Source organism: Thermobia domestica, chromosome 4 (genome assembly GCF_964235325.1).
Source record: "Thermobia domestica chromosome 4, izTheDome1.hap1.1, whole genome shotgun sequence".
NCBI lineage: Eukaryota > Metazoa > Arthropoda > Insecta > Zygentoma > Lepismatidae > Thermobia > Thermobia domestica.
Genome location: NC_137457.1, coordinates 208351278 through 208376514, shown reverse-complemented (window position 1 = coordinate 208376514; position 25237 = coordinate 208351278). Strand labels below are relative to the sequence as shown.

Here is a 25237-nt window from a genome sequence, read left to right as displayed (position 1 = left end):
ATTCAAAATATTTTGAATATTCGTTATGTAATAAATCTTTTCTGTATGTTACATTTTCATTAGAATATATTCATAGAAATGACTTTAAACGTAAATATTTCAGAAACTCTATTATCTTGTGAAAAGTATTCGAATGTTCCATGAATTTATAACGTATGATGGATGATTATCTAATATTTGAGGTTTCGTGATTTTTAATTCTGAGAATTGCACACCGAAAGGGATAAAAGTGAGAATTTTTGTAGTACTATTACTACCTACTTTCAATAATCCGCTGGTCATTAAGAATCGAATTTGCTATGTATTTCGACCTTCTGATCCACAGAAACACGTAAGTTTGGTTTGATCGAAAGCTAAGACGACATTTACAGAAAACTCTGTTATCAGTTTCAAGTAAAGAAAAACACACTTTGTAGAATGAGATAAGTTTCTATCATTACACATCATAGATAGGGTGTATATACTATGTTATAAATCTTTATATTTAAAAAAAATCATAATCCAAATCGTAAAGGGAAATAAACCTTAATGTACATAAAGAAGAAAAGTAAAGCGTAACTTCCCGATGAAGCAACTTCTTCTATCGTCATTATTATTCATAGAACAGATCATAACTTGTAACAGATATTATCGCTCTCAAGATTTGAGCATTTTTCCCCCAATGTTGAATGTGGAGAGTGAGGATGTACAAAATATCCCTCGGAAAGAAGTTCCTACATATTTGAATGTCTATATGAATAAATGGTGCTGGGAGTACAGTAAAGTGTTTCGTTTCATTTTCTTAAATTAATCACAGTATGCTGCAGGTATTACTTTAACATTTCTTTGTGAATACAAGTTATAACAGTGCATTTTTTAAGAAATCGCTACTGGGTATCCAGGCACAAAAGGGCCCTTGACACACACAGCAAAATTCAAACGATTTTTTTCAAGTGCATTTTTGTATAATGTACATTTTTAATATAACATACAAAATTACGTATTTGTCAGACTTCTGCTAACCGTTTCATTTCCGATTCAACACATTGCCATCAATACAGAAGCGGACATTTTCGTTTTTACATTTTAGCGCAGATCCGCCTTCAGGTCCGTACTTAAAGATAAAACCGTACTGTGTTATCATAATTGAATATTTTTCTTTATTGACTGATTTATTTATTTTTATATCCATATTGGACATGGCCAGGACATAGACAAAGAAACGTGACTGGTACAGATGGAGAGAATACAAAACGCACAATGCAAGAGACAAACTACTCAACAAGGAAATAACAATACCGGAACTTGACAAAACATTTCCCTAACGAAATCATTTTATATGTATACGTATGTATTCAATACTAAATATTACTACTAATACTTTATTTTTTAAGAAACAATGGAATCAAAATTTATCTTTAAGGTTTAAACCTTATCAATGGTCTAAATCATAGCATGTAAGCTTTTTCGTAAGTGGTTCCACTTCTATAATTTTTAATATTTAATTCTCAATCTGTTTCACATTTTTTGGTTTCTCTCTTGTTCTTAAGCGCGTTATTCCACTTGTAACTGGTTTCTAGTATTAGCAAGTGTAACTAATGGTTTCTAGTACAATTTCTAGTATTATTTGCACACTTGAAATTTTAAGCTGTTTCATATTTGGTTTATTACCTGTATTATGTATTAAAGCATTTTATGCTATTTGTTAATGGTTATACGATTGCTATTATTTTTACACTTTAAAGCTGAAGCTGTTTCACACTGTTTGGTTTCTCATGTGTTTTAAAGTATGTTACCCCAATTTTTATTAGTTATACTCCTGCTATTATTTTCACACGCTACATCTGAATGTGTTCTACGTTGTTTGGTTCCTTATGTGTTTAGAATACAATCGAGTAAGTTTCTCATCTAGTTACCATATGTTTGACAGAGTTTTCCATATCACTAGCAGTCTTAACACCTGTATTACGTTCACGGTAATTGATACATGATCTACCATCACCGAATAAAGGAATATTGCATTCCTGCATCAGCACTATCCACTAGTAATGGTACTTCATCAATTCCTGGCCAGCTGTGGCATACATTTGAGTAGTGATGGGCAGTGGGAATATTCCCGGTGGGAAGGAATTTAATAAATGGGAATATTCCCGGGTTTTTTCCCTGGCCTATAAATTCCCGGGAAGGAATTTATTTCCATTTCTTTACTTTATCTTCCAAATTATAGGTGCAATGTGACTAATTACTTAATTTTAATATATTATGATTTAATTCTACGTTTTAAAGAATTTGCAGGTTAAAAAATTTAAAATTCTTTGACTGTACTTTATATAACTAATATTTTTTGTTCCATTTTCATTTGCACTAAAAAGTAAGGTAATTGTTTAGAATTGGGGGGCCAAAACTAGCAAAAATTAGGCTGATTTACGGAAGAAATGAGTTGATAGTGATGTTTAAGTAGTCAAGAAAGTATCGAACACATATTTTTAGGGCAGTAGGGGATTTGTACAAAACGGAAAGGTAAGTGGAAGTGATTTATGTGAGAAAAGAAAGTGAATTGTTGGTAACGAAGATAGAAAACAACGTGCTATCCGGGGATCTAACCCACCTTCATTCGCTAACGCTTGCTCTGCAACGCTTTCTGAATTTAATGTTGGTAACGTAATTTAACGTATGAAACCGTAAAACAAACGCATCGGAATAGAATATCGCAAAAAAGTAGATGCAAATCTGGCCCCCAATGCTAAAGAACAGCCAAAATTAGCAAAGTACTAACTCTGAATCAGCAGCTGCTGCTTGCTGTACATCTCGCAGTTTTCAATCTAAGTTTGTTAGATCAGAAACACAATTGGCTAACGTCGCAACGCAAAGTGTTCCCCAAAAGTGTAAAAGTTCTATTCACAATATTTTATCAGAAATAATGGGCCTTGTGCAGAGACGTTTTAAAGGGTGATTAGTGTCATATTTAAGAGTTCGACTAACATATGTTTGCTGCAGTAGTCAGGCCTTTAGCATGGCTCTAATCATACTTAAAATTACTCTGCATAAGGCGGAATGAGTCTTAATTGTAACGAACCAAAACAGTGTTGTAAGCAAAAAATAATAAATATTCCATTTCATAAAAATTAAATATCCAAATAGCAAGTTGTTTTCTTTGTTATTTTCTCTCAGAGAGTATTCAAAAGGTAAGCCAAAAGTCATTTGAACCATTACATGTGAGAGTTCGGCTTCAACCTTTCTACCTCCTTAGGCGGACTATTAACTTTCTTTGTATTAGAGCAGAATAAAAGTGCTATCATTACGAGATAGACAAATGAGTACGCGAAACGATGGAAAGAGGAATAGCTGAAATTTCAAGAATGAAGCTATCCACAGAATACAAGCTAATACATATAGTCACAAAGCCAAAGTATATTGAAGTAATTTTAAATTTACAGTAATTCAAGTAATTTATTATTCAAGTACTCTTCTAGTAATTTAAAAAATTATGAATTGCACTGGGTATCCCAAATTGCTGGGCCTGGGTATCCAAGTGCTGGGCCTGGGTATCCATTTGGATACAAAAAGGTAGTTTAAAATGCCCTGAGTTATAAGGCATTTTCGGAAAATATCGTACGAAGAAAACTCACCCCGAAGGTACTAAAGTCTCTGGATCTTGCCACAAGAAATGGCTTACACAGTATACTAAGGATAGCAATGAAATATTTTTACATAAAATATCATTAACATCGCACAAATCGTATTACAAAAACAAGAGGACATAAATTCAATTGCTCCGCCGAAAAACGTTCCAAGAGACAATTTCTATCTTATTGGGATTTTAACAGAGCAAAATGCCAAACGACACTCCCCCCACTCGGATTATTCCTTTTTTCATAATATTGAGGTTGACCGAACTTAACAGCCAATGAAGTGAGCGGCAAATCGTTACTCTCTTCCAGAACAACGTTGCAACCGACGTGATGACAGCCGAGGGTAGTGTTCTTCTTTCGCCTGGTGACCAAAATCGTTTAAGTAATGATACAAAGAAGAAAGTGAATGTGAATGAGTGAAAGGCTAGGTGTTGTAAACGTTCAAGAAATCCTTATACTATATCTAAAAGACGTGGCCTGTGCCTGACAAACTAGAATCTGATAAAGTAAGTAGAACAACGTTGGAACCGACATATATTAAGTTTATATTCAGTATTACTGCTAAAACGTTTGTTATTTTAATAACAATACTACTGATTTAGCTGCGTATTGTCCATATTCTGACCAAAAATATATTACGAAGTAACAGAATTTTCTGCATGTCAGATGTTGTAAAATTGAAAGCAACGAGTTTAAACGATTTACTCAATATATGAACGAAGAACTCACTATACTCTGCAGTTATATTTTACCTTCGGCAGTTTTATGGATATAATTGTGAAGACACTCGGTTGACTCGTTTCACAATTGTATGTTTTCGTTTACAAGGGTGCGCTTTGTGATGATAACACTCACCTTGCGGGTTTGAGTCTTGGTTTCTGACTTCTGCGCTGTAACTGAGAAGCCAATGGTGTGGAAGGGAGGTATCTATTGTCTATTGAGTTTGGTTAATGAGTTTATTTTGAGTTTAATGTCTCTTTAAACAGCGAAGCTATATGATGCGGAGTCTACTGATTACCGTGGAATCCGAACCACATGAACTCCCACTTTTTATGAAAACATTATTGAACATTTTTTTAAAAATTCTCAAACGTTTGTTCCTTTTTAAAAATTTTTCATGTTAACGATACTCAACAGAAATTGTATTTTTAACCAGCATCAATGTATTCATAGAAGTCGTATTGTCAATTTGACGTGCATGACTATACCAGCCTCATTCCAGTCAGGATTTGATATAGCTGTCCCAAAAACACTGTTGCAAGCCCAGTCGCTTGTAACGTTGTTCCTAGAATAAAAGCACTTAAAATCTTAATAGCTCCCTCAAAGTAGTACTGCAATAGAAGTTTCAATTCTATGTAACATTATTTCATAAAAAGGCATAGTTTGAAACAGAAAAAGTAAGTTTATAGTCTATACATAATCAACATATCGTTTTTTCTGATTTCTCTAAACCTGTTTTTGTCATTGCTACGTTGTTCTGCGGAGCCATTAAATTGACGTTTGTAGATGTTCTTGTGAAAAGCAAATTTACGCAGTAATATAAGGTCATTGATAACACATTTGTTCAAGAAATGTGTACAAATTCACCTGAATAGTTTTCAACGTAATCATCAAGGAGAACATCTAAGATTTATTTACCCTTTGTAATTTGTTTCAGGATCAATTAGTTATGTCAAGTCTTTACTTTGTTGATGAAACATTTATTTGTGAAATATGAGCAAAATTGGTTCAGCCGTTTCTGAGAAAATCGGCAGAAAAGAATTTATTCCTAGTAAAAATACCCCTTGTAGATTTTTCAGTGCAAATAAACTGTTTTATATTGTCAGGAAATTAATAGAACATTTGTTTATGAAATATGAAAAACTCATTTGAAACATTCTTGAGAAAATCACCCGAAAAGAATTCTAATAGTAACCTGACCATTTTGCACTTTTCTCCAGAGAAATAACTGTTACCACAGTATAGGATTTGTATTTAGATATTTATTTATGAAATATAAATAAAATCGCTGGAATAACATTTGAGGGAACCTCATTTTCGATTTACACTGTTCAGTATACTTTGTTTTGGGAAATGGGAAGGAAATTCGAATTATGTCTTTTGTAATCGTAAAGCACGAAAATGGACGCATCGTTTGTAATAAAGTTTTCAAAGTAGCGGTCACACTAAGCTAGGTGTTTATAATGTTACTTTGATTAAGACCAGTATACTAAAAGGTCATAAGGGATACCATTTGTGAGGAAACTTGAGTACGTCTCGATCCCGTCAAGTTAAGATCAAACTGGATATACCAGCATGAATTTCTCATTAAAAATAAGGGGAAATTGTCCTGTGATTTTGCAAACTCCCATTTCAAATTGAAAGGGTGCCAACTTATACATTTTTACCATATTGAAAGTTGCATTATCTGTTGTTTGTGATCGTATCACGGGAAATATTCTAACACCCTTGACATGAATTTCTAAATATGGAAATACCGCCAGGTAGGAATGTGTTGTGTCGATTTGATTAAAAGACGTATTAAATGGAGCTTACAATGGTTCAAATTCATCCAAAAAATATAGTATCTTACGAGTTATTCAAGCTAGAAAGATTACACGTAGTGTATAAACTTCTTATTAAAATAAATGGACATATGTTCTAGAATTCCAAAAACAATCCGTTTGAGAGTAGGGGCACAGTTTCTCAGTGGTAGAGCGCTTGCCTCTCTCGAATGGGGTCCCTGGTTTGATCCCCTACTAACTAAGTTTGTGGTTAACAATGTCGTGTCTCACGGGGAACTAAAGTTTTCTCCAACATTCTCATTCCACCAATTCTTCCATGATCATTCATTTGCCTTAATCATAACTCTCTTTTAGCCCAAAGGTCGTAAACGTGGTACTTTAAACTGAAAGAGAGACATTTTCGGTATCATTTTGCATATTGAAAGTGATATTGCGTTATTTGTGATCGCATCAAGCAAAACAGTTAAACGGATTCAGCTGAACTTTAAAATATAGTTAGTACCTTCCTTGAGCTACAACTTTGCAAAACATAGAGAAATTAACGAGATCATCAAACTAGGAAGATGAAAGTCGTTCTCTCCTACTTTCGCGATATATACAGGGTGTCTCGAAACAACACCGACAACGTTTGGGAGGTGATTCCTGACGCCAAAATAAGACGAAAAGTATAGACCAAACTGGGAGTACAAATGCTTCCTTTTGGAGTTATAGGCTGCCGAAAACATGAAAAAATGAAATTTAAAGATCGATAGCTGTAAAACTATGGGACCTGTCGTAGTCGAGTAAAGACTTCACTCAGGGACTAATATGTGTCCTATCCAAATATCCACGTTTCAGTATCCTGTGCTCCTTCCACAACGATTTTTATAGAGGTAGTTGGTGAGTACTTCAATTTATATGCCCATAGCCAAACTCTCTCTATAAAACTCTAGCCAAACTCTCTCTGAATGTTGTCTGTTGTGTGTGATCGCATCCCGAGAAATGACTGACTCGTTTAAAATGAATTTTGAAGGACAGCCATCTCAAGCAGGGTTTCTATCATGTCACTTTCATTAACAGCTGTAACTGTAGGGGAGGAGTTTACATTTCTTTACAATAATGAGCGTATTCCACGGATTTTGATCATTATAATTTAATCGAAACGAGTATCTTAATGGAGGAAAAGGTTGAAATATTCTCCATAACGTATATCACAGTGCGAATAATAAGAATTACAGTTAGTACTCGGATAATTAAACTGATTCTGAACTGCCCAGCCGCCTGCCCGCTTGCCCGTTGATTGAAATTGCGTTTTTATCCGTTACGGCAGCCCTGGCCACGGCGAGCAGATAGTGGAAACTCTCCTCATGAACGCTCACGAGCATTCTACGTGCAAATACCTTTGTTAGTACTTCGTGCATCTTCGGGTTTCGTTCTTAGAGGAGCGGAAGTGTTATCAACCTTGGCGGTAATCACTAGTTTACCAAATAAAAAAGTATGTATTGCTGCCACTGATTGCCATTTAGTGTAAAGTGTTTTTTACAATGTGGTAACCGTTAACTATAGACAACACAAACTTGTAACAGCAATCAAATGATAAACTATGTACGTTCCTTTTCTTCTTTTTTCTTTCCTTTTGTTAAAGAAAGATGTGATGGAACCAAACCATCGCTTAAATTTATAAAAATTTGTAGTTTGCCCAATGGAAAACCAGTTTATATATATATATATATATATATATATATATATATATATATATATATATATATATATATATATATATTCAAGTTCTTAATCCGAGTGTGGGTTTGTTATATTATGTTGTTTCGCTTTTTAGGAAAAGAGATAATCTGTTGATACGAAAAAAATACTATAGCACTTGTTTGTAATTATCTAAGTATTATCTCCAGAAAATTAGCTTATGCATGTATGTGTGTACGAATAGGCTTAGCAAGAGGTTGGTTGTGGAGATTAGAAGCCACTATTACACTATCAATAAAAAGAATAGTATTTCTTACTCCACTTTTAAAGTTACTTTGATCGTAAAGAATCAAACTAAATATTAAGAGAGCCAAAGAGATTTTCCATTTGTAAGAGTGACCATTAGTGACCACCATTAGTGTGTTCTTTAAACAAGGAGTATCTTTTTAATAAGAAAAAATATATTGTCCCTTGGTTGCTTGCCGGTGGCTTGTTAAGAATGAAAAAGAATGTTAAATCATATCAACGACTGAAGCTATACGCTTGTCTTTGTTCGATAGTTACTGACTGATTTTGAAAGTCTCAATGTTGTAGGCCTACTGTAACAGCGTAAACTCGGAAGGAAACGTTCCAACTGAATGATACGAACAATAATCCCCATGTCTTGAACATGAAACGTGGGTTGCACGGATAACGCTTAAAGTGGGCTGGATGCATTGGAATTTCTTTCCGGCAAATTAGTGTTTGGTCGGAACTCAGTTCTGTGTAATTGTCTCTTAACAACATTTGAACATTTCTTTTAGATAATAATAACTAACTAACTCTATGGTCTATGGAACCCGAAGGTTGAATGTCGAGTAGTAGATGGAGCTTTATGTAGCGAAAATTCTCCCCAGGGGGTCTCGGAGACACTGCGGGAGATGTGTAAATGTGAAGAAATACACTATTGTTTAAATGACATATGATGACAGGTAAGGGGTGGGGGTAAAGTTACTACACTATTGTATGTATAGGAGTCACACAAAAGAGAACAGTAACAGATGTCAAAGTTGAAAAGATATATGAATTGTAAAACAAAGAATAATAGACAAGAAAAATCCTGGAAACTCGTTGAACAATGGGATATTGTTATAAAGAAAAGACAGAATAATAGAAGTACACAATACATTATAGTTGCATGCTTTAAAAGAATTATTGTGAATAAAAGAATTTTTAATAAAAGAAAAGAATAATAAAAAGAAAAGAATAATAAAAGAGAAACCTTGGAAACTCATTGAACAATCGCAGTATGTTATAAATAAAAGAAAAGAATAATAGCATGTGTCATGGTGTCGTGGGAAGTTTAAGAGAACATTGCACAATAGATAGAATGTTTATGAAAAAACTTGTTAACCGGCGGCCGATGCCGGAAACGCGGACGCGGCGCGGGGGATGCGCAGGGCGCGAACGGAAAATACCTTGTGCGCGGGCGTGAGCGCGTGACGTCATTTGAAATTTTTATTTAAATGTTGGTTTTAAAATTGACATGTATACTTTTGCTAGCGATGGAAAATGAATTAGAAAGATATGAAAATGATAATATAAAAGTTTACATATCTGATAGTGAAGAGGCATCAGATAATGAAGTGTACGAACTTTCGGAAGATAACTTGGATTTTGAGGCGGAATCAGACGACGCGCTGATATCAAATGTGGGTACGCCGCCATGTTTACCTGCTTTATCGGAATTAACTTGGAAGTGTGAATGTGGTGTTAACTATGTGGATGTGAACTATGTTAGAGAATGTATAGTGAAATGGAATCCAAATGATTATTTCATATGTTATGTATGTTATTGGCATGATTCATGTGAATGGGCTCATGTATGTTTTTATTGTAATGAAGACATTTTAGACATTCGTGTTTGGTCTGTGCTGGTGAATCGTCGTGTACAGGAGGAATTATTTGAGATTTATGCAGATACACATATTCTTATGACACCATTAACAAGATATTATTTAAATATTACATATGGCAAACAATCAGTTGATGTGAATGCACGAAAAGCACTTTTGAGTATTTTTTTTGAAAAGACAGTTCGAACGACTATAGTGAAGTGTGTTAAGAAAAAAACGTACTGTACATAATGTTTTCCGAAAATAATTTTTATGTATTATGTAGTGAAGAACATATTAGTGAAGTTCGTGTTTTAAAAAACAATAAGTGCATACTTACGTTTTAATAATATTTCTTGTGTACAATGTTTGCTGCATCTTGAACATTATTGTTTATTTCTTCATGATATTAGAACTTTTGCTGTAGAACATTTATCCAACGACATAACTCTTATTGATTTATTTGAAGTGTTTGAAGAACAACATAGTGAAATTTCAACTATAAACTTTATACGCAAAGCACGTGAATGTTTAAAGAACGCTGAATTTGTTGGACAATTTATACCGTTTTCCTTAGAACGTAAACAAGAAATTTCACCATGTGTGTTAATGAGTACATTATTGACATACAAGATTTTAAGATTTCAAATGATGAATTTATTATTCGTGAATTTTGTTTAACTGCGTGTGATGATACAGTAAATTTCCATTGTTTAATAAAATCACCAATAGAATACAATGTAGTATCCGTTAGGTTGTCAAAAACAAATTGAATGGTTAACATTAAACTTACATGGATTAATTTGGAATGATAAATGCGGTTATACTGTATCACACATATGTAACCTTATATATCAACTTTGTAAACAAGATGCAACCTTTTATTGCAAAGGTGCAGAAAAACACGTTGGATTAAAAATATTTTTGCACTAGCTAATGTTATTGTTTTGGAAAGTAAATCAAAGAAATTATCCACCATTAAACACATTGCATGAAAACGTATTTAATAATTATTGTACTTTTCATGAACAAAATATTAAACTTGAGAACAAATCAGGATGTGCATTTCGTAATGCACAAATATTCTGTTATTGTTGGAAGTTTCAACGTGCTATAACATTAACTAATGCATTTGCAAAGTTGTAAAAAGGATATGATATGTTCTTGTATACAAAAATACAAGATTTCAAATTGTACATAAAAATCTATTAAGCTAGTCTACTTGTTTTTTCTTTTCCATTATATTGGTTACATGATTAAATACAATTTTTTCATTCTGTTTAAGATTATTTTTTGAATAAATTTAAAAATTCTTATGTATGAAACAAAATGTCCACACAAGATTGAATTATCATCTTGATATGCGGAACTATTTGTAAAATATATTTTACAATTTTTATTAAAAGAAGTTTTTATTTCTTTTGGAATTGGTAATGCTAGGCTATCGAAGTAATAACCACGTTGATTTTCATCAATGAATACACACACCCAATGTGTACCACCTGAAGATGAATTGCTCAAGTTTATAATAAGTCCAGCCTGTGGTTGCACAGTTTTTGGTATTCTATCAATGGGATAAATGCCATGCACATTTGTACCAGTAACTCTATCACGAAGTAACACTTTTATTATACCGTTCGTGTACATAACTTTTCTTTTTAAAAAATCACTTCATTTTACATCACTTTACACGCGTATACGTTGGAAGACCTAGGGGAGTATATGGAATATTCTCATGAAATGAAATAACATGTTTAAAATAGTATTCACAGATTTTTTATAACTTTTCCAATAATGATGAATGGTGCTAACGCCCGGAAAATACTTTTGACACACTTCATAGTATGATACCTTGCAACCCTTTGAATAATTAAGTAATATATATTACAATATAAAATCTTTAACACAATTTGTAACCGTAGGGCACATGTTATTGATATGCTTAGAAGTGAACAGTTATACTTCTTTTATTAAAATGATGCTTTTAAAAAGTATTATCAGTATATATATTTCTATCTTTATCAAACTGAATTAGAGAATCAATCTGTGCGTATACAATAGATGTTATAGGTTCACTTAAATTTTCAGAAAAGAAAACTTTAACATTTACAGGTGCATCACGCACAAGGTCCTACGTACAATCATCTAATGTTGCTGTAGGTGATAGGATAAATGCATAAAGAGGTTAGCCGTGTGGAAATTCTTCAGGAGTAATATTATGTGCATCATCTTTATAATATAAACCAGTACCGGAAAACAGAGATTGGTAACTTAGAAGGTACAAATCGTTTTCAAAATCGAAGGTGAGGGGACTGGGAGGAAAAGATTTTGATCCGATCTGTAGATGCAGTTTGTTAACGTTAAAGTGTTGAAAATAAAATGGATTTAGTTCAGATTTTCCATTAAATGCCGAATTGGAAACAAATCCGATAACAACACCTTTAGGTACGTTACCCAAGAAAATATTATCAAGATTGAACGAATTAACGTTTGCAGGAATAGTATAGGATCTTGTTTGAACTCTAGTAAGGGGATATTTTGTTGTTTCATGATTCATATTAGTATTGACTTCCATTGCCAAATGAGGTGCAACATCGATGCGACGTATATGCAGAGTAACATTTTCAAGTTTTACTTTATAAGATGTATTTGCAGGAGTCATTAAACAAACACCATCTTTACTACGATGTAATTTTATACGAAGGCCTACTTTATTTACAAGTGCTCTTGGTAATCCAGCAATATCTGTACACAGCCGTCCATACATTTCAAACGATTTACTATTTTTAATATAATTAGCACGGTGTTGAAAACCTACATTAGCATCACTTATGGTATCAAATTGTTTAGCGGTATCTTTATACCACATACCTAATTTCAAATGTGTATCAGAAGCATCACGGGAATAATTTAATAATGTTTCAAGGTATACACGATAAGGATAAAATCCTGAGGAAGAACTAATTAATTTATCATTTAATGAAATGTCAATTTGACTAAATAACGAATGTAGGAAATTATTTGCTGCTGCTACAACATCATTGTCGGTTCCTGGTGTGTCATCGGGTTTTGTAATTTTACAACGTACGTAAAGATGAAGATATGCAGTATGAATAAATTCGCCTGTTTCACCGGGAAAAAAATCAATAGCACCATCATAAGTTAATGTTGAAATTGGACGGTATTCAGCATTAAAGGAAGATTCAATTGCAGTTTGTGTCATTGGAGTACTAAATAAATCAAAATCGTTGGTGCAGCATTCTACACTGTTTGAATTAAGTAATGCCATTATGAAAATATATCTGTAACACGAGTTGTTTTTCTCTTTACTTTTATTTTGCTTTTGCTTCTGTTTGTGGGCTTATGTTTTGTTGGAGGTCCAGAATGAACAATTGCCGGACCTTTACTTTTGCGTGGCCGTCTCTTACCACCTCCAGTTAATAACTGACCAAATCTGTTAACAGCTTTTGTCTTTAATGTTTCACCACCTTCTATTACACGTGGACGAACAGATTCTTTAAATGGTTTATCTTCTAGTACATCACCCGCTACTTGTATTCCCGTTTGTAATGCTTGACGAACTAAAGTTTTTGCACCCTGTTTAAGAAATGGTAATGCAAAACGAAATAATCCTTGGAAGAAACTACGTATGCCATGTCCCCGTTGATATACAGGTCCTGAAAATTATGGGATACTATGTTCGTAATGTCGTCCAAATTTCGTTTTTAAAATATAACTACTTTTATTAGGAGAGCGCTTATAATGAAGTGTAACCCTTAGTGTCCCAGAACGACATGGCAAATTTCGTCCTGCATGATATTTTAATAGTATTTCAATACTGTTCAATAAAAACTTTGCAAGTGGAAGATAATGAATATCTTGAAATGTTAAGTTTGCACTTTACCATATTTCACATTTGATATTGTTGCAATACGTAATAAAGGTGCTTTTGTATCACCTAAAAACTGATATTGTATATCAATATAAAAAAAATTGATGTGGATACCCAATATCAACATACGGTTGTTTAAATCCACGTTTATACAAAAAAAATGTCTATATTTTCACGGAAATCCTAATTGTAATGTTAATGCTCGTGATAATAATGCTGATTCAACGCGATCAGTACAATCTACATGAACAATATTTGATACAGAAAATTTTATGTCTTTTGATACTTTGTTTCATTCATGAATGATATGATGTCGGAGTGATACTCTCCACTTACAGTTTTACTTTTTTGTGCTTCTTCATTTTTTATTTTATACCATATGACATTTTGCCCATCGTTAACATTGTATCATGTTAAAGGAACATGTAAGTCACTTAATCTTACATACCAGTCGGTTTCTGATAATTGAATATTATTTTTTAGGTGATTTATAAAATGTGTTTTCCTATTTGTAGGATATACATCAGTATTCGCGTTTGATACGAGTGTAACGTAAAAACTATCACCTATACTTTCAGAAATCATTTTCGTTTAAAGTGGAGTGTCAATTTTGAAGTTCTAAATTCAAATAGCAATTTTAAACCGTGCTCATCTTTTAAGTTTACTTCAATCGTGTTAAAATACGATTTTACAACTTTGCCATATTGTGGTGTATGAAATAGGAAACATTTTGCATCTCCATGCTGAATATTATATGCAGTAATTTACAAAGTACTGTACCAGTATTTTCTAATTGTTTTACAATATCAACACAAACATTAAGAATGTTTGGTATATTGTAATCTAAATTGCATAAAAATTTTGCACGTGTTATTACTGGAACTTCTTCATTAGCAGGTTTTAGAAAAACAATATCTGTAAACTCGTTCGTATTTTCATTTGTAAATCGACGTAAACGTTGTAATCCTCGTGTCACTCCAATGACACAAAAGTCTCTCAATTTTAAAGAATGTTTAATTCCAACCTGATTCTTATTTTTATAATATTTTAACATGCGTAATTGTTCAGAAATCATATCTAAAATGGACGGAATAGAAGTGTACTATCCTGGTGTAATTTCAATGTCTGCAATTCCAACTACATCATTAATCATGGTTTCAATTACATTTTTCATTTTTACGAACATTATAAAAACTATAAGGTACATTAAGTTGTGTTAAGACAACATACAATTCTCCATCACTTAAGTTAACAGATTGTCCTAGATTTACTATAAATGAAGAAGTTGTATTATTAGTAAAAATTTCACTACTAGCATCTGATGGAAGAGTAACAGAAAACATGTTTTATCATCGAACTCATTTTGAAGACTGGACAGAATTTGTTTTAATCCATGAATTCATACTTGATGGATATCCCAACCATTTTACATACGTTATATCTTTCTTTCGTTTTAATACTTTTTCAATTAAAAACGTTTTGTTTGAATTCACATTTACTTTTTGTAATTCTTCTGTGTAAAATATCCCTTTAATTTCTTCATCATTCCAATCTTTTAATTTATATGTAATAGGATTTGTCGGAATACATTTATCAACGATAAAAATTTCTTGTGACCATTTCGGTAAATATCCCTTTTCTAATTTATATTTATATTTACTAACATGTACATAATCACCAGGATGAAATTTACATGTTAATTACTTGTATTCATTTTAGCACCGTACAGTGTATTCCAAACTTGATCAACATTGGAATGGTTTACATCTGCTGGTGCCATTTTAATATTACTATGATACGAATAATTATAATTTTTTACAAATTGATCTAACACATCTATATAATGATATGTATTTTTAGCAGTAAAATAACGATACAATTTTTCTTCTAACGTTCTTATAAATCGTTAAACTAATGCACATTTAATTTCTAAATGTACACTATAATGATTGATTTTATATTCTTTAAATAATCGTTTTACATACCGATTATAAGATTCTGTATCTAAATCCGTTTGTACATTCAACACGGGTTGTTTAAAATTTTTAAAAATATTTTTGATTGCTTTTGCCATTTCAGGACCTGTTTTTGTTTTTAAAGGAACACAATATGCATACCATCCAAAAATACCGTCCAAAACCATATAGTCGTTGGCACTCTCACAATTATTGGCACTTTCCTTAGTTTTTTCTCTTCACTAAGGAAAAATGAATACGTGTTGGTGAAAATTTTCTGCAGCTGGCAGCTCTGATCCTCTCTGCCCGCGTTCCCTTTGTTTGTTTTGCCGGAAACCTTTCAGTTGGAGGCAAGCTCTAGTCGACAGTGGAAGCTATTTGGATTTTTCAATTTTGCAGGTAATTCTTAGACTTTTTGTTAAGGATATCTATCAGCTTAAGAGAAATGTAATTAGTTTGCTATTGTTTAAAATGTGTTAATATTTTTTGCACGAGAGGAATTGGGTCTACTAATCATTCCAATGGTACATTTTCAACCAAATTGTTTGTCCTTCGAGTGAATGCATGGGGTGCCAATAACTGTACGAATGAAAATATAAAATGTCAGTAATTGGCACTAGAGTGCCAATCACTGTCTCTGATGCTGAAGACTAAAATAGCTTGAAAACTGTCCGATAATGCTTTCCGTCTCTACATCTATTCTTGGTCAAAATTTTGGTTTCCTACTCTAATAAGTAACAGTTATTGGCACAGTGCCAAGAACTGTATAAGTATCCATGCCAATGACTGTAGGGATTTGCAGCAGAATAGGTTCTGGTAATGAAATATGTCTAATATGCCTATTGAAATTATTTGTTCATGTAGTCTAGTTTAGGGGCGGATTGGCAAAGTCTGACCCACCCGGCTGAGTTACAGAGTTAGCCCACCATCAAAATTTATTATAATAGTTTGAACTTTGAGTTACAGCAAGAAAGTATTTTTCAAAACAGCTAGTCGGCCATGAAGTGCGCGTGGTATACGAAGGGGGGGGGGCGTTAAAAACTTTAACCTCAGTGACCCACTTGGAGGGTTGGCCACCTGGGAATCGCCGGGTAGCCAAGTGGGCCAGTCCACCCCTGGTCTAGTTTTAGTATTGGTAGGGCTAGGCACCACCAATCTCCTTAAACCAATCTGTAACACATCAAAGGTGAGCAGAAGATTCGGCGTGTTTTTGTTTATTTAACACGTAAAATTATATATTCTACAAATTTTCGGTATTTAGCAAAGGGTTTGACTAAAGAACTTAATATTTTGTAAGGAATAGCCTATGATAAGGGGAACTACTAAATTCATTGTATTGACATGCCACTTTTTTGACATTCTTATCAGAAGATACAATAAGCCTAATTATCGTTTTACGTGTTACAGAATAGTAAGAAATATTAAACGTGTTTGTCGCTGTTCTGGTGTTTATGTTTTTCTAAACGACTAAGCCTAGAAAATCTACAGCAGCTATGTATGAAGAGATATAGAAAATTCAATAATGCGCACCGATAAAAATAGGGCCTCTCCCCAATGTACCACATTTCACCTAAGCTAAATTATCTAGTCGTAAACACTGAACCTGTACACGCTTGTGATATTATTGCTGTCTCAACGCGGAGTTGCGAGTCCAAACACAGTCAGACACAAGCATAGTTAATAACAATGGCGAGCTAGCCTAAGTCAATGTGAATAGCGGAGTAAAGAAACTCCGGTAAAGAAAAGTCTGCTGTGTGTCTTCAAAACGTTAGTCATAAACGTCTGGACGGTTATGCACATTCTTGGTGTTAGCAACATGGGCATTTAGTTTCTACTTTTCTAATGGTAGGGCCTAGATCTATGTCAAACTTAAATTATTTCATATGAAATGAATTACAAAACGTTTTCTTATTGTTGCAGGAATCGGCACACAATGCCAAACATTGGAAGAAAAAGATACGCACTAGAACAGAGAAGTGCTGCCCTTGAAGCAATATCAAAAGGTGTAGGAATAAAGACAGCATCGAAGCAGTATGGCGTTCCTCGGTCTACCTTACAGTTCCATCTGAGAAATCAAGATGTGAAATCATCTTCTGGACCACGACCCATTTTAGAAGAGGAAGAACCATTGTTGGTGGAATGGTTAATAAAATGTGCTGAAAAGGGTTTTCCCAGAAAGAAACAGGATATTCTTAAAAGTGTTCAGGACTTTCTCGTGAAACATCCTCGTCCTAATCCTTTCCAAATAACATGCCGGGAGATGGATGGTATAAATCGTTCCTTAGAAGAAATCGTACGGTTGCGGAAAGAACGTGCGAATCTGTTACAAATGCGAGTGCTTGTGTAACAGAAAACGACATAAAATCATGGTTTCATAATATACAGAAGTATTTTGAAGCCAATAACCTTACAGATGTTCTGCAGGATGCAACACGTGTTTACAACGGTGATGAAACTAACTTTTTGCTTTGCCCGAAAACTGGAAAGGTGTTAGCGGAAAAAGGAGTAAGTAACGTGTACGATGTAGACAAGGGAAATGCAAAGGAATCTTTAACAGTTATGTTTATTTTCAGTGCTGCAGGTGACGTAACCCCCCAATGATAGTTTTCCCTTATGTTCGTGTGCCTAATGATGTGGTTTTATCTGTGCCAACAGGATGGGGTATCGGTCGCACTGAGAACGGGTGGATGAAAGCCGAAGTATTTTATGAATATATAGGTAATGTGTTGTACCCGTATCTAAAATCGAAAAATGTCAAGTTCCCGATTATATATTTTGTGGACGGTCATAAAACTCATCTTACTTACCAACTTAGCGAACTTTGCTGCAAGCTTCAAATTGAACTCATTGTTCTGTACCCCAATTCTACAAGAATATTGCAACCTGCTGACGTTGCCGTATTTAAACCATTGAAGGATGGGTGGAAGCAAGTTGTACGAGAGTGGCAACTTCAGAATCAATTGCAGTCTCTGACGAAAGCTAAATTTGCTCCTCTGTTGAAACAAGCAGTTGACACTTACATTTTGCCATCTAGCATACAAAATGGATTTAGGGCATGCGGCTTATACCCATTTGATCCCAACAACATAGATTACACTAAATGCGTTGCAAAACCAAGACAAACAGTTCAAGAAATACGCGGTGGTAATGAGCAAACTAAAGATGTAGTATTAACCAGAACCAAGTTTGAAAGTATGGTAGGAACTGATGTAATGAGAAGACTTCAGGAAGTTGACAATGAACAAGACCCTGTAAACAAGAACGAAGAATTCCATGTACTGTATCGCTTATTTCAACATTTTATAGATAATAGAAGACCTAAGTCATCTGTAGAGAGATGTGTTAACCTTCAGTCGGTGCAGGCGAACAATCAGCAAGGTTCACCTGTATTCTCTGCATGTATCGAACTCAATGATTTCAGTCACTCAGATACTGCTAGTGATACTCATACTCTTTGTGAAGTACACCCTAGTACACCCACCAATGGCAATACTACAGATGCAAATGCTTTACAAAAAGGTTCCGGCTCAACTCCAAAAAAGTTAACCACCGAACACCCATTGCTGCAAGATGTTTTAGTGTGGCCAGAAATTCCTAAGAGAAAGGGGAAACGAAATGTAGAAAGACTGCCATTTGTAATAACGTCTCATAAATATCAAGCTATTTTGCACGGAAAAAATCAAAAAAAGCAATTAGCTGAACAAGAAAAGATCAAAAAGCAAACAAGGAAGATGTCTGAGAGAAAGGAACAAGAGTTAAAACGCAGAGGAAAAGCACCTGCAAAGAAATCAAAGCATGAGGTATATCCCGATTGTTCAACGGAGATAAACGGTCCTTCAACTGCTAACCTTAATAAACAAGACAAAGGACTGACTGAATCATTACAAAATGGAACGCTCACAAGGAGGCTGAACTTCGATTCGTCATCAGCTGCACGAAGCAACGTAATATCCTGTAAACACTGATTTCAGCCATTCTTTTCGGGAAGGACGAAGCTTGAATGCAAGTTGTGCCACAGCAAATATCACAGTCGTTGCATTCCAAAGTACCATAAGGAACACATACCGGAAGATATAGAAGACGGATTTGTGTGTCACGTGTGCTACGTTCTACAGGATGACAGTGAATGCGTCACAGATTAGGACGAGATTAATGAAACGGATTGAAATAAATCATTGAAACATACAATTTTGTTTGTGCATTCCCTTTTTTAATTTGAAAAATATATTGTGCATTCCCCGGTTTCAATTTGTTTTTACTTCATAATGTCCAAGGTCTAAAAAGTCTATTTTTTGTGTATTGATAAATATAAAAATTGTTATTACTTTCAGTGAGGACTACAAGCCTTATTTATGTCAATCGTATCTTTTAAGATATGCTTTATAATGGTGCCAATAACTGTCCTCATTGGGTGCCAATAACTGTTTTTTGAGTGCCAATAACTGTAAGATCATTGTCACAGTACAAAATATATTTTTAATGCCAAACTTTACAGTTGTATTGTAATTTCTCGACATATTATTCAATTAGAAGTTCCCAGAAAGTATATATAAAAAAATCGCCAGTATATGTTATAAAATAAGTCTGTTATAAAGATATGAACAAAAACAAATCCTTAAAGTGCCAATAACTGTATGGTTTCCCCTACAACATAATATATATTTATATTTTTTGTTATACTTGGCAATATTTTGCATATCTGCTAAATCCATTTGTAATGCTTCATTTTGTGCACTAACATAATATTGTTTACGTTCAAACACTTTACGTGCTGGTGCATGTAATTTATTTGCATCTTGAGATGCTAGCCAATTTTCTTTTCTTTTCCGATAATTTTGTTTTTCCTTGTAATGTTTTTATACTTGATAAAGAAGCAGGATTCGTATAGTCATAATATAATTTTGACAATTTTACCATTTTACATTTTATATTCTTTCCAATTTTAAAATATATTTCCTACTACTGTCGGACTTGGTGATTTTTTAACTTTGCTATGTGATTTCACTATAGGAGTAGAAATATATTCCCGTGGAACATTAAGATCATCTAATAAACTTAAATTCGTGAATACCTATAGGATTTCCTGAATATTTTCGTGTACGAACATCATTTCTTAAATCAATATCTTATTTTTCCTTGAATACCTACTGTTCCCGATTGATCCCATTGAATTTTATCAGAACTTGTTAACTGTTTTAATAAAAGATCTGTATTTCTTTGTTGTATTTTTGGTACTGATTGTAAAATGTCCGATACAAAGGGTAAAATAGAATTATTTTTTCTTCTTCAGATGATGCTTCACGAACATCTTTTTCAATAATAAGTAATGCAATTGGATTTTGTGAAACAGTTGTAATGCTTGCTGATACAATTTCCATTTTTTATCAGATTACGCCGTTGTAAAATACTATTTATTTCTTCATCTAAAGCGATTGATGTGAATCTATTAATTTCATATTTGCATGCATTTGTTGCATTGCATTTTCAGGAACTAATATCATTTTACGAAATTCCGACATACTTATCTTCCAAACAAACTACTTGCTACTGGAGCAAGTAATGGTCCCAAAATTAATCGTAAAAACGCACCACCTTTTTTGTAAAAAGAATTTCCTTTTCTTATTAAGTGCTGTACGTTGTGTACATATAGCGCGCAGGACCTTTTTATGTCTATGTAAACGTTGTTTTGACGTGAATTCCGGAATGTTTCCTTTTATTGTGTTTTAGCAACTTGTGAAATAGTACGTATTAAATCACCAGATGAATGTCGTATAATTTGTTTTTTGCTTTGCGCTTTTTCAATTGCACAAAGCACTGAGAGTATCAATGTGTTGTTTCACCTTCAACATCTTGAACTAAACTAAACGAAAACGACTGAATTACTGTCTTTTACATTTGCGTATACCTGCAGTGCTTCATTAGAAAAAATATTTGTACGTAATCGTAATGCATCATTTGCTTTCTGAGTTAAGTCAAATAACAAATAAATGTGAGGTTTACGTGTTACATCATCGAACACATTTACAACTTGTTTACTATATCGTGGCATAATTTGTCTTGCTAAATATTGTATTTGTAATTTATCACGTGGATTTTAAATACGATAATGTAATGTGCAATTAAACTTATATCACAAGCATGTTTTCCTTTTGAAAATAAATATTGCACAATAAATATTACTGCTAATTTTTTATGATGTGCATATTTTGTAAATAAATTTGCAACATCACCATTCGTTTCAGACATTAAGTCATCTAATATTAATAATGAACTTTCTTGTATTTCAAAATTATTCATATCTGGAATTCCTTCTATGAAACGAATTTCTGAACTTGCATCCAAATCTGGTATGACTGCAACGTAACACCAAACGGTGGGTTTTCGTCTCTTTACGTGAAAAGATAGTGAAGCCCTTTTTTCGCACAATACTATTTTTATTCTCTATAATTGTAGAATTAATGTCTCCTGTCACTAATTCATAGAAACTCTCAGTTTTTTCTTGGAGAGGTCATATCCTTTAGTGTAATTCCCCGAATTTTGAAAATATTCCGAAATCCCCCTGAGGCATTTTTAAGCCTCATACTATAGTTCTTCGGCCCTAATCAAATGAACCTTACAAACTCCCACCCTTCTTCAATTTCATCAGTCAGATCAACCAAATAGTTTCCAAGCTTCAACGGAGGTTTGTTGTCTTTTTTACATGTAAACATAATACTATCCGTGTCAGAATAAATTACGTCATCAGGTGCTACAGTCACAAGTACAGTACAACCCCTCAAATCCGAACTAATTGGGGCTGAACCCTGTTCGGATTTCGGGGGGTTCGGATTACCCGGGAAATAATATTACGTACTTATTTCGTCACTGAATTGGCGGTAAAACAACGACTGAGGTTGGACAGGGTGGCCCAGTGGTCGAAAGGGCAGTGACCTTGACTGGCGGGTGTACACTCATGTCCAAAATGATTGTCTCATGTCTATAACTGTCTTCTTATAAGAATATAATTAGATAACGATTTTGCAGGATACTTTTAATGCTAATACAATGTGTATAATCGGGAATGTATATTTGTGGCAAATTTTACAGGAATACAATTATAAATACAAAAAATTAGAGTAAGTAAACCAAAATGTTGCTAAATGGACAAGGAAGTTTATTTTTGTTTTATTGTTCTTAATTACTGCTCTTTTGACATGAAATTTGCAACATACATGTCTTTGTGGAACATAAACATACTAACATTATAAGAAATACCGGACGAATTCGTTATCAAAATATATTGCTACAACATATTTATAGATATACCACAATAATTTTGGTCATGAATGTATATATATGCATTAATATGCTTGTATATGCATTAAAGCATGCTTAATATGGATTAATAACCATTAAGTCTAAAAATGTTAAAACCTTAAAAAGACTAAATTTGTGTGATTAAATCTATTTCTTTCATTTTCCTGCTGTAGTTATTTTTTCCCATGAGAACGTGTTCGGATTTGCCGGGTTTTCGGATTTCATGGGTTCGGATTTGAGAGGTTGTACTGTAATTCATATAATTGTAGCCTAGCCCATGAAGTAATAAAACCGGCAAGTATAACATTGGAAAATTGCAGAGGTACATTGTCGGTTCCCAAGTCTTTATATGTGAGAATAAGATTTTCTCAACTGGAATTACACTATGAACCTCATATCTCGGTGTAGTAAGGTACCTATGGAACTCTGCCCCACTATCAACAATTACACACTGTACGTCGTAATTCTGTGTACGTTGGCCCCATTTTCCGTATAAGGAATTGAGGTACAATTTCGCGCATTTTCTAAGTCCAGGGTTCGATCTGATACTATTTTTATTTAATTTTATGCCTTCGAGAGCATAGTGATCGTCAATGTATTTATCTTTGTCTTGTTCAGTTTTACACCAAGCAGCATAGCCTTATGCTTCCTGCTTCATCTGATGAAACGTATTCACATAGTCCCGGAATAAACTAGATGAATTCCGATCAACAGAACCCACTAGTTCGAATTCCCAAATTTCATATATTTTGACGATCTTTAACCGTTTTCAAGAGCACGGTGAAGCTCTGGTGTACAAAAGTTCCAGTTAATGCACGTTCAGCATCGCTATGTGTGCAATTATCAATAATTTCTCCTTCCATACATAGCCTACAAACTCCAAATATTAATCGTCTTTGCGCTATGTACGGAAAAAAGAGTTGTTTAGCGGCCAATATGGTACATTTCACAATCCCATGAATTTTTCCCACATCTGGGAAAACCGGCCCCTTCGGCGCCTCCACCGGAAGACGTTTCGTTGCCATGACATAAGAGAATAACGACGTAATATCATAATATTTTGTGCATTCATCGTCCGCAAAATTCACACACGAACGAAAGACTTCTGTAAGGCCTCCGTTCTAGCAACTCTTAGGAATAGAAAAGCTGGCGGTAGTATCGCAATGTTCTTTAATTAACTTTTCCAAATCAACATCTGTGCGTACTTTATCATCCCAATAGCACTCCCATATTTCATACAAATTCAGTTTTAGAACTTCTGTGAAATATTTTTGCCGGAGTTCCGTATGTTCGTACCTTTTTTCGAATGTCTTGTACGGACCATGCGCATTATCTACTATGGTACTGTTATTTGGGCAACATGTCTTGCAGGCATGCCAGTAACATCCCATGTATTCGAACACTGCACTAGGCTCCGCATTATATCCGTCAACATTATACATCCCAAAAGATTGTTCTTCATTTCGTCCTGCATGTTGGATTTCTATACTCAATTGGTGTTCCATATATTTTAGCCATTTCATAGCATTTTCACTTGTTTTCGTTTTATGATGAAACCCCAAAGGTGGTATAACAGAAATACGTTCTTCTGGAATAGATGATGTACGATATGTTTTCATGGTTAAACTTGCAATCGTATACGAAATTGGAATACATTGTAAACCACCCGTTTTCTCTTCTATAATATTACTAAATTTAATAACAGGTTCTGTGAAAATTCTCACATCATTTCCACAGTACTCCAGCATTTCCTTTTACAAATTAAATTGTTCTCCCAATTGCATCCGTTCTTGCTGATAGCATTCCAACCGCTTTCTTCACCAGATCGCGATGCAGGATAATAGTATTCTATTCCCGGATATGGTCCTACATAATTTTGATTTTCTACTGTACTAAACAAATATGAGAAAACTCCTTTCTTTAAATTTCCTGAAAGGCCTAGCGTTTTAGGTAATTTTGATAAATTCACACCGAGGAAAAAATAACTATCTCTAAAAATGATTTTATTATTAATAGAAATTCTGAAAACTATTTGATCCTTAATTAAGTATTTGAAATAATATGCTGGGACTCAATGAAAGATCTCAAACAGAATATGCTATCAAATATACTTCCATTGTAACTAATTACACATATAGTGTTAAATAGAGGTCCATCTAATAAAATGTATGTAATAAAATCATCAATGGTTTTAAAAGAAAACGAGCGGTTACCGTTTTCATCACCACATATACTGCAGGGTTCTTCAATGCCTTTGTTTATACATTCATGGCAGACATGTCTAAGGCACACCAAGCAAACTACATATTCCTGCTCCCCACGCTCATTTTCCGGTTTGAGCATGGTTTCCACGTCATAACCAATATAAAGAAACCTCTTGATATGAGTAGATTTTAGTTTCTTTACATAACATAAGTGACCTTCT

At 33.8% G+C, this 25237-nt stretch overlaps 1 protein-coding gene across 1 annotated transcript in view; it reads right to left on the bottom strand.

Moving 5' to 3' along the window:
• Positions 1-25237, bottom strand: part of LOC145683432 (kunitz-type serine protease inhibitor bitisilin-3-like) — a 337612-nt gene that overhangs the window by 28539 nt on the left and 283836 nt on the right. The gene's annotated exons all lie outside the window — the stretch shown is intronic.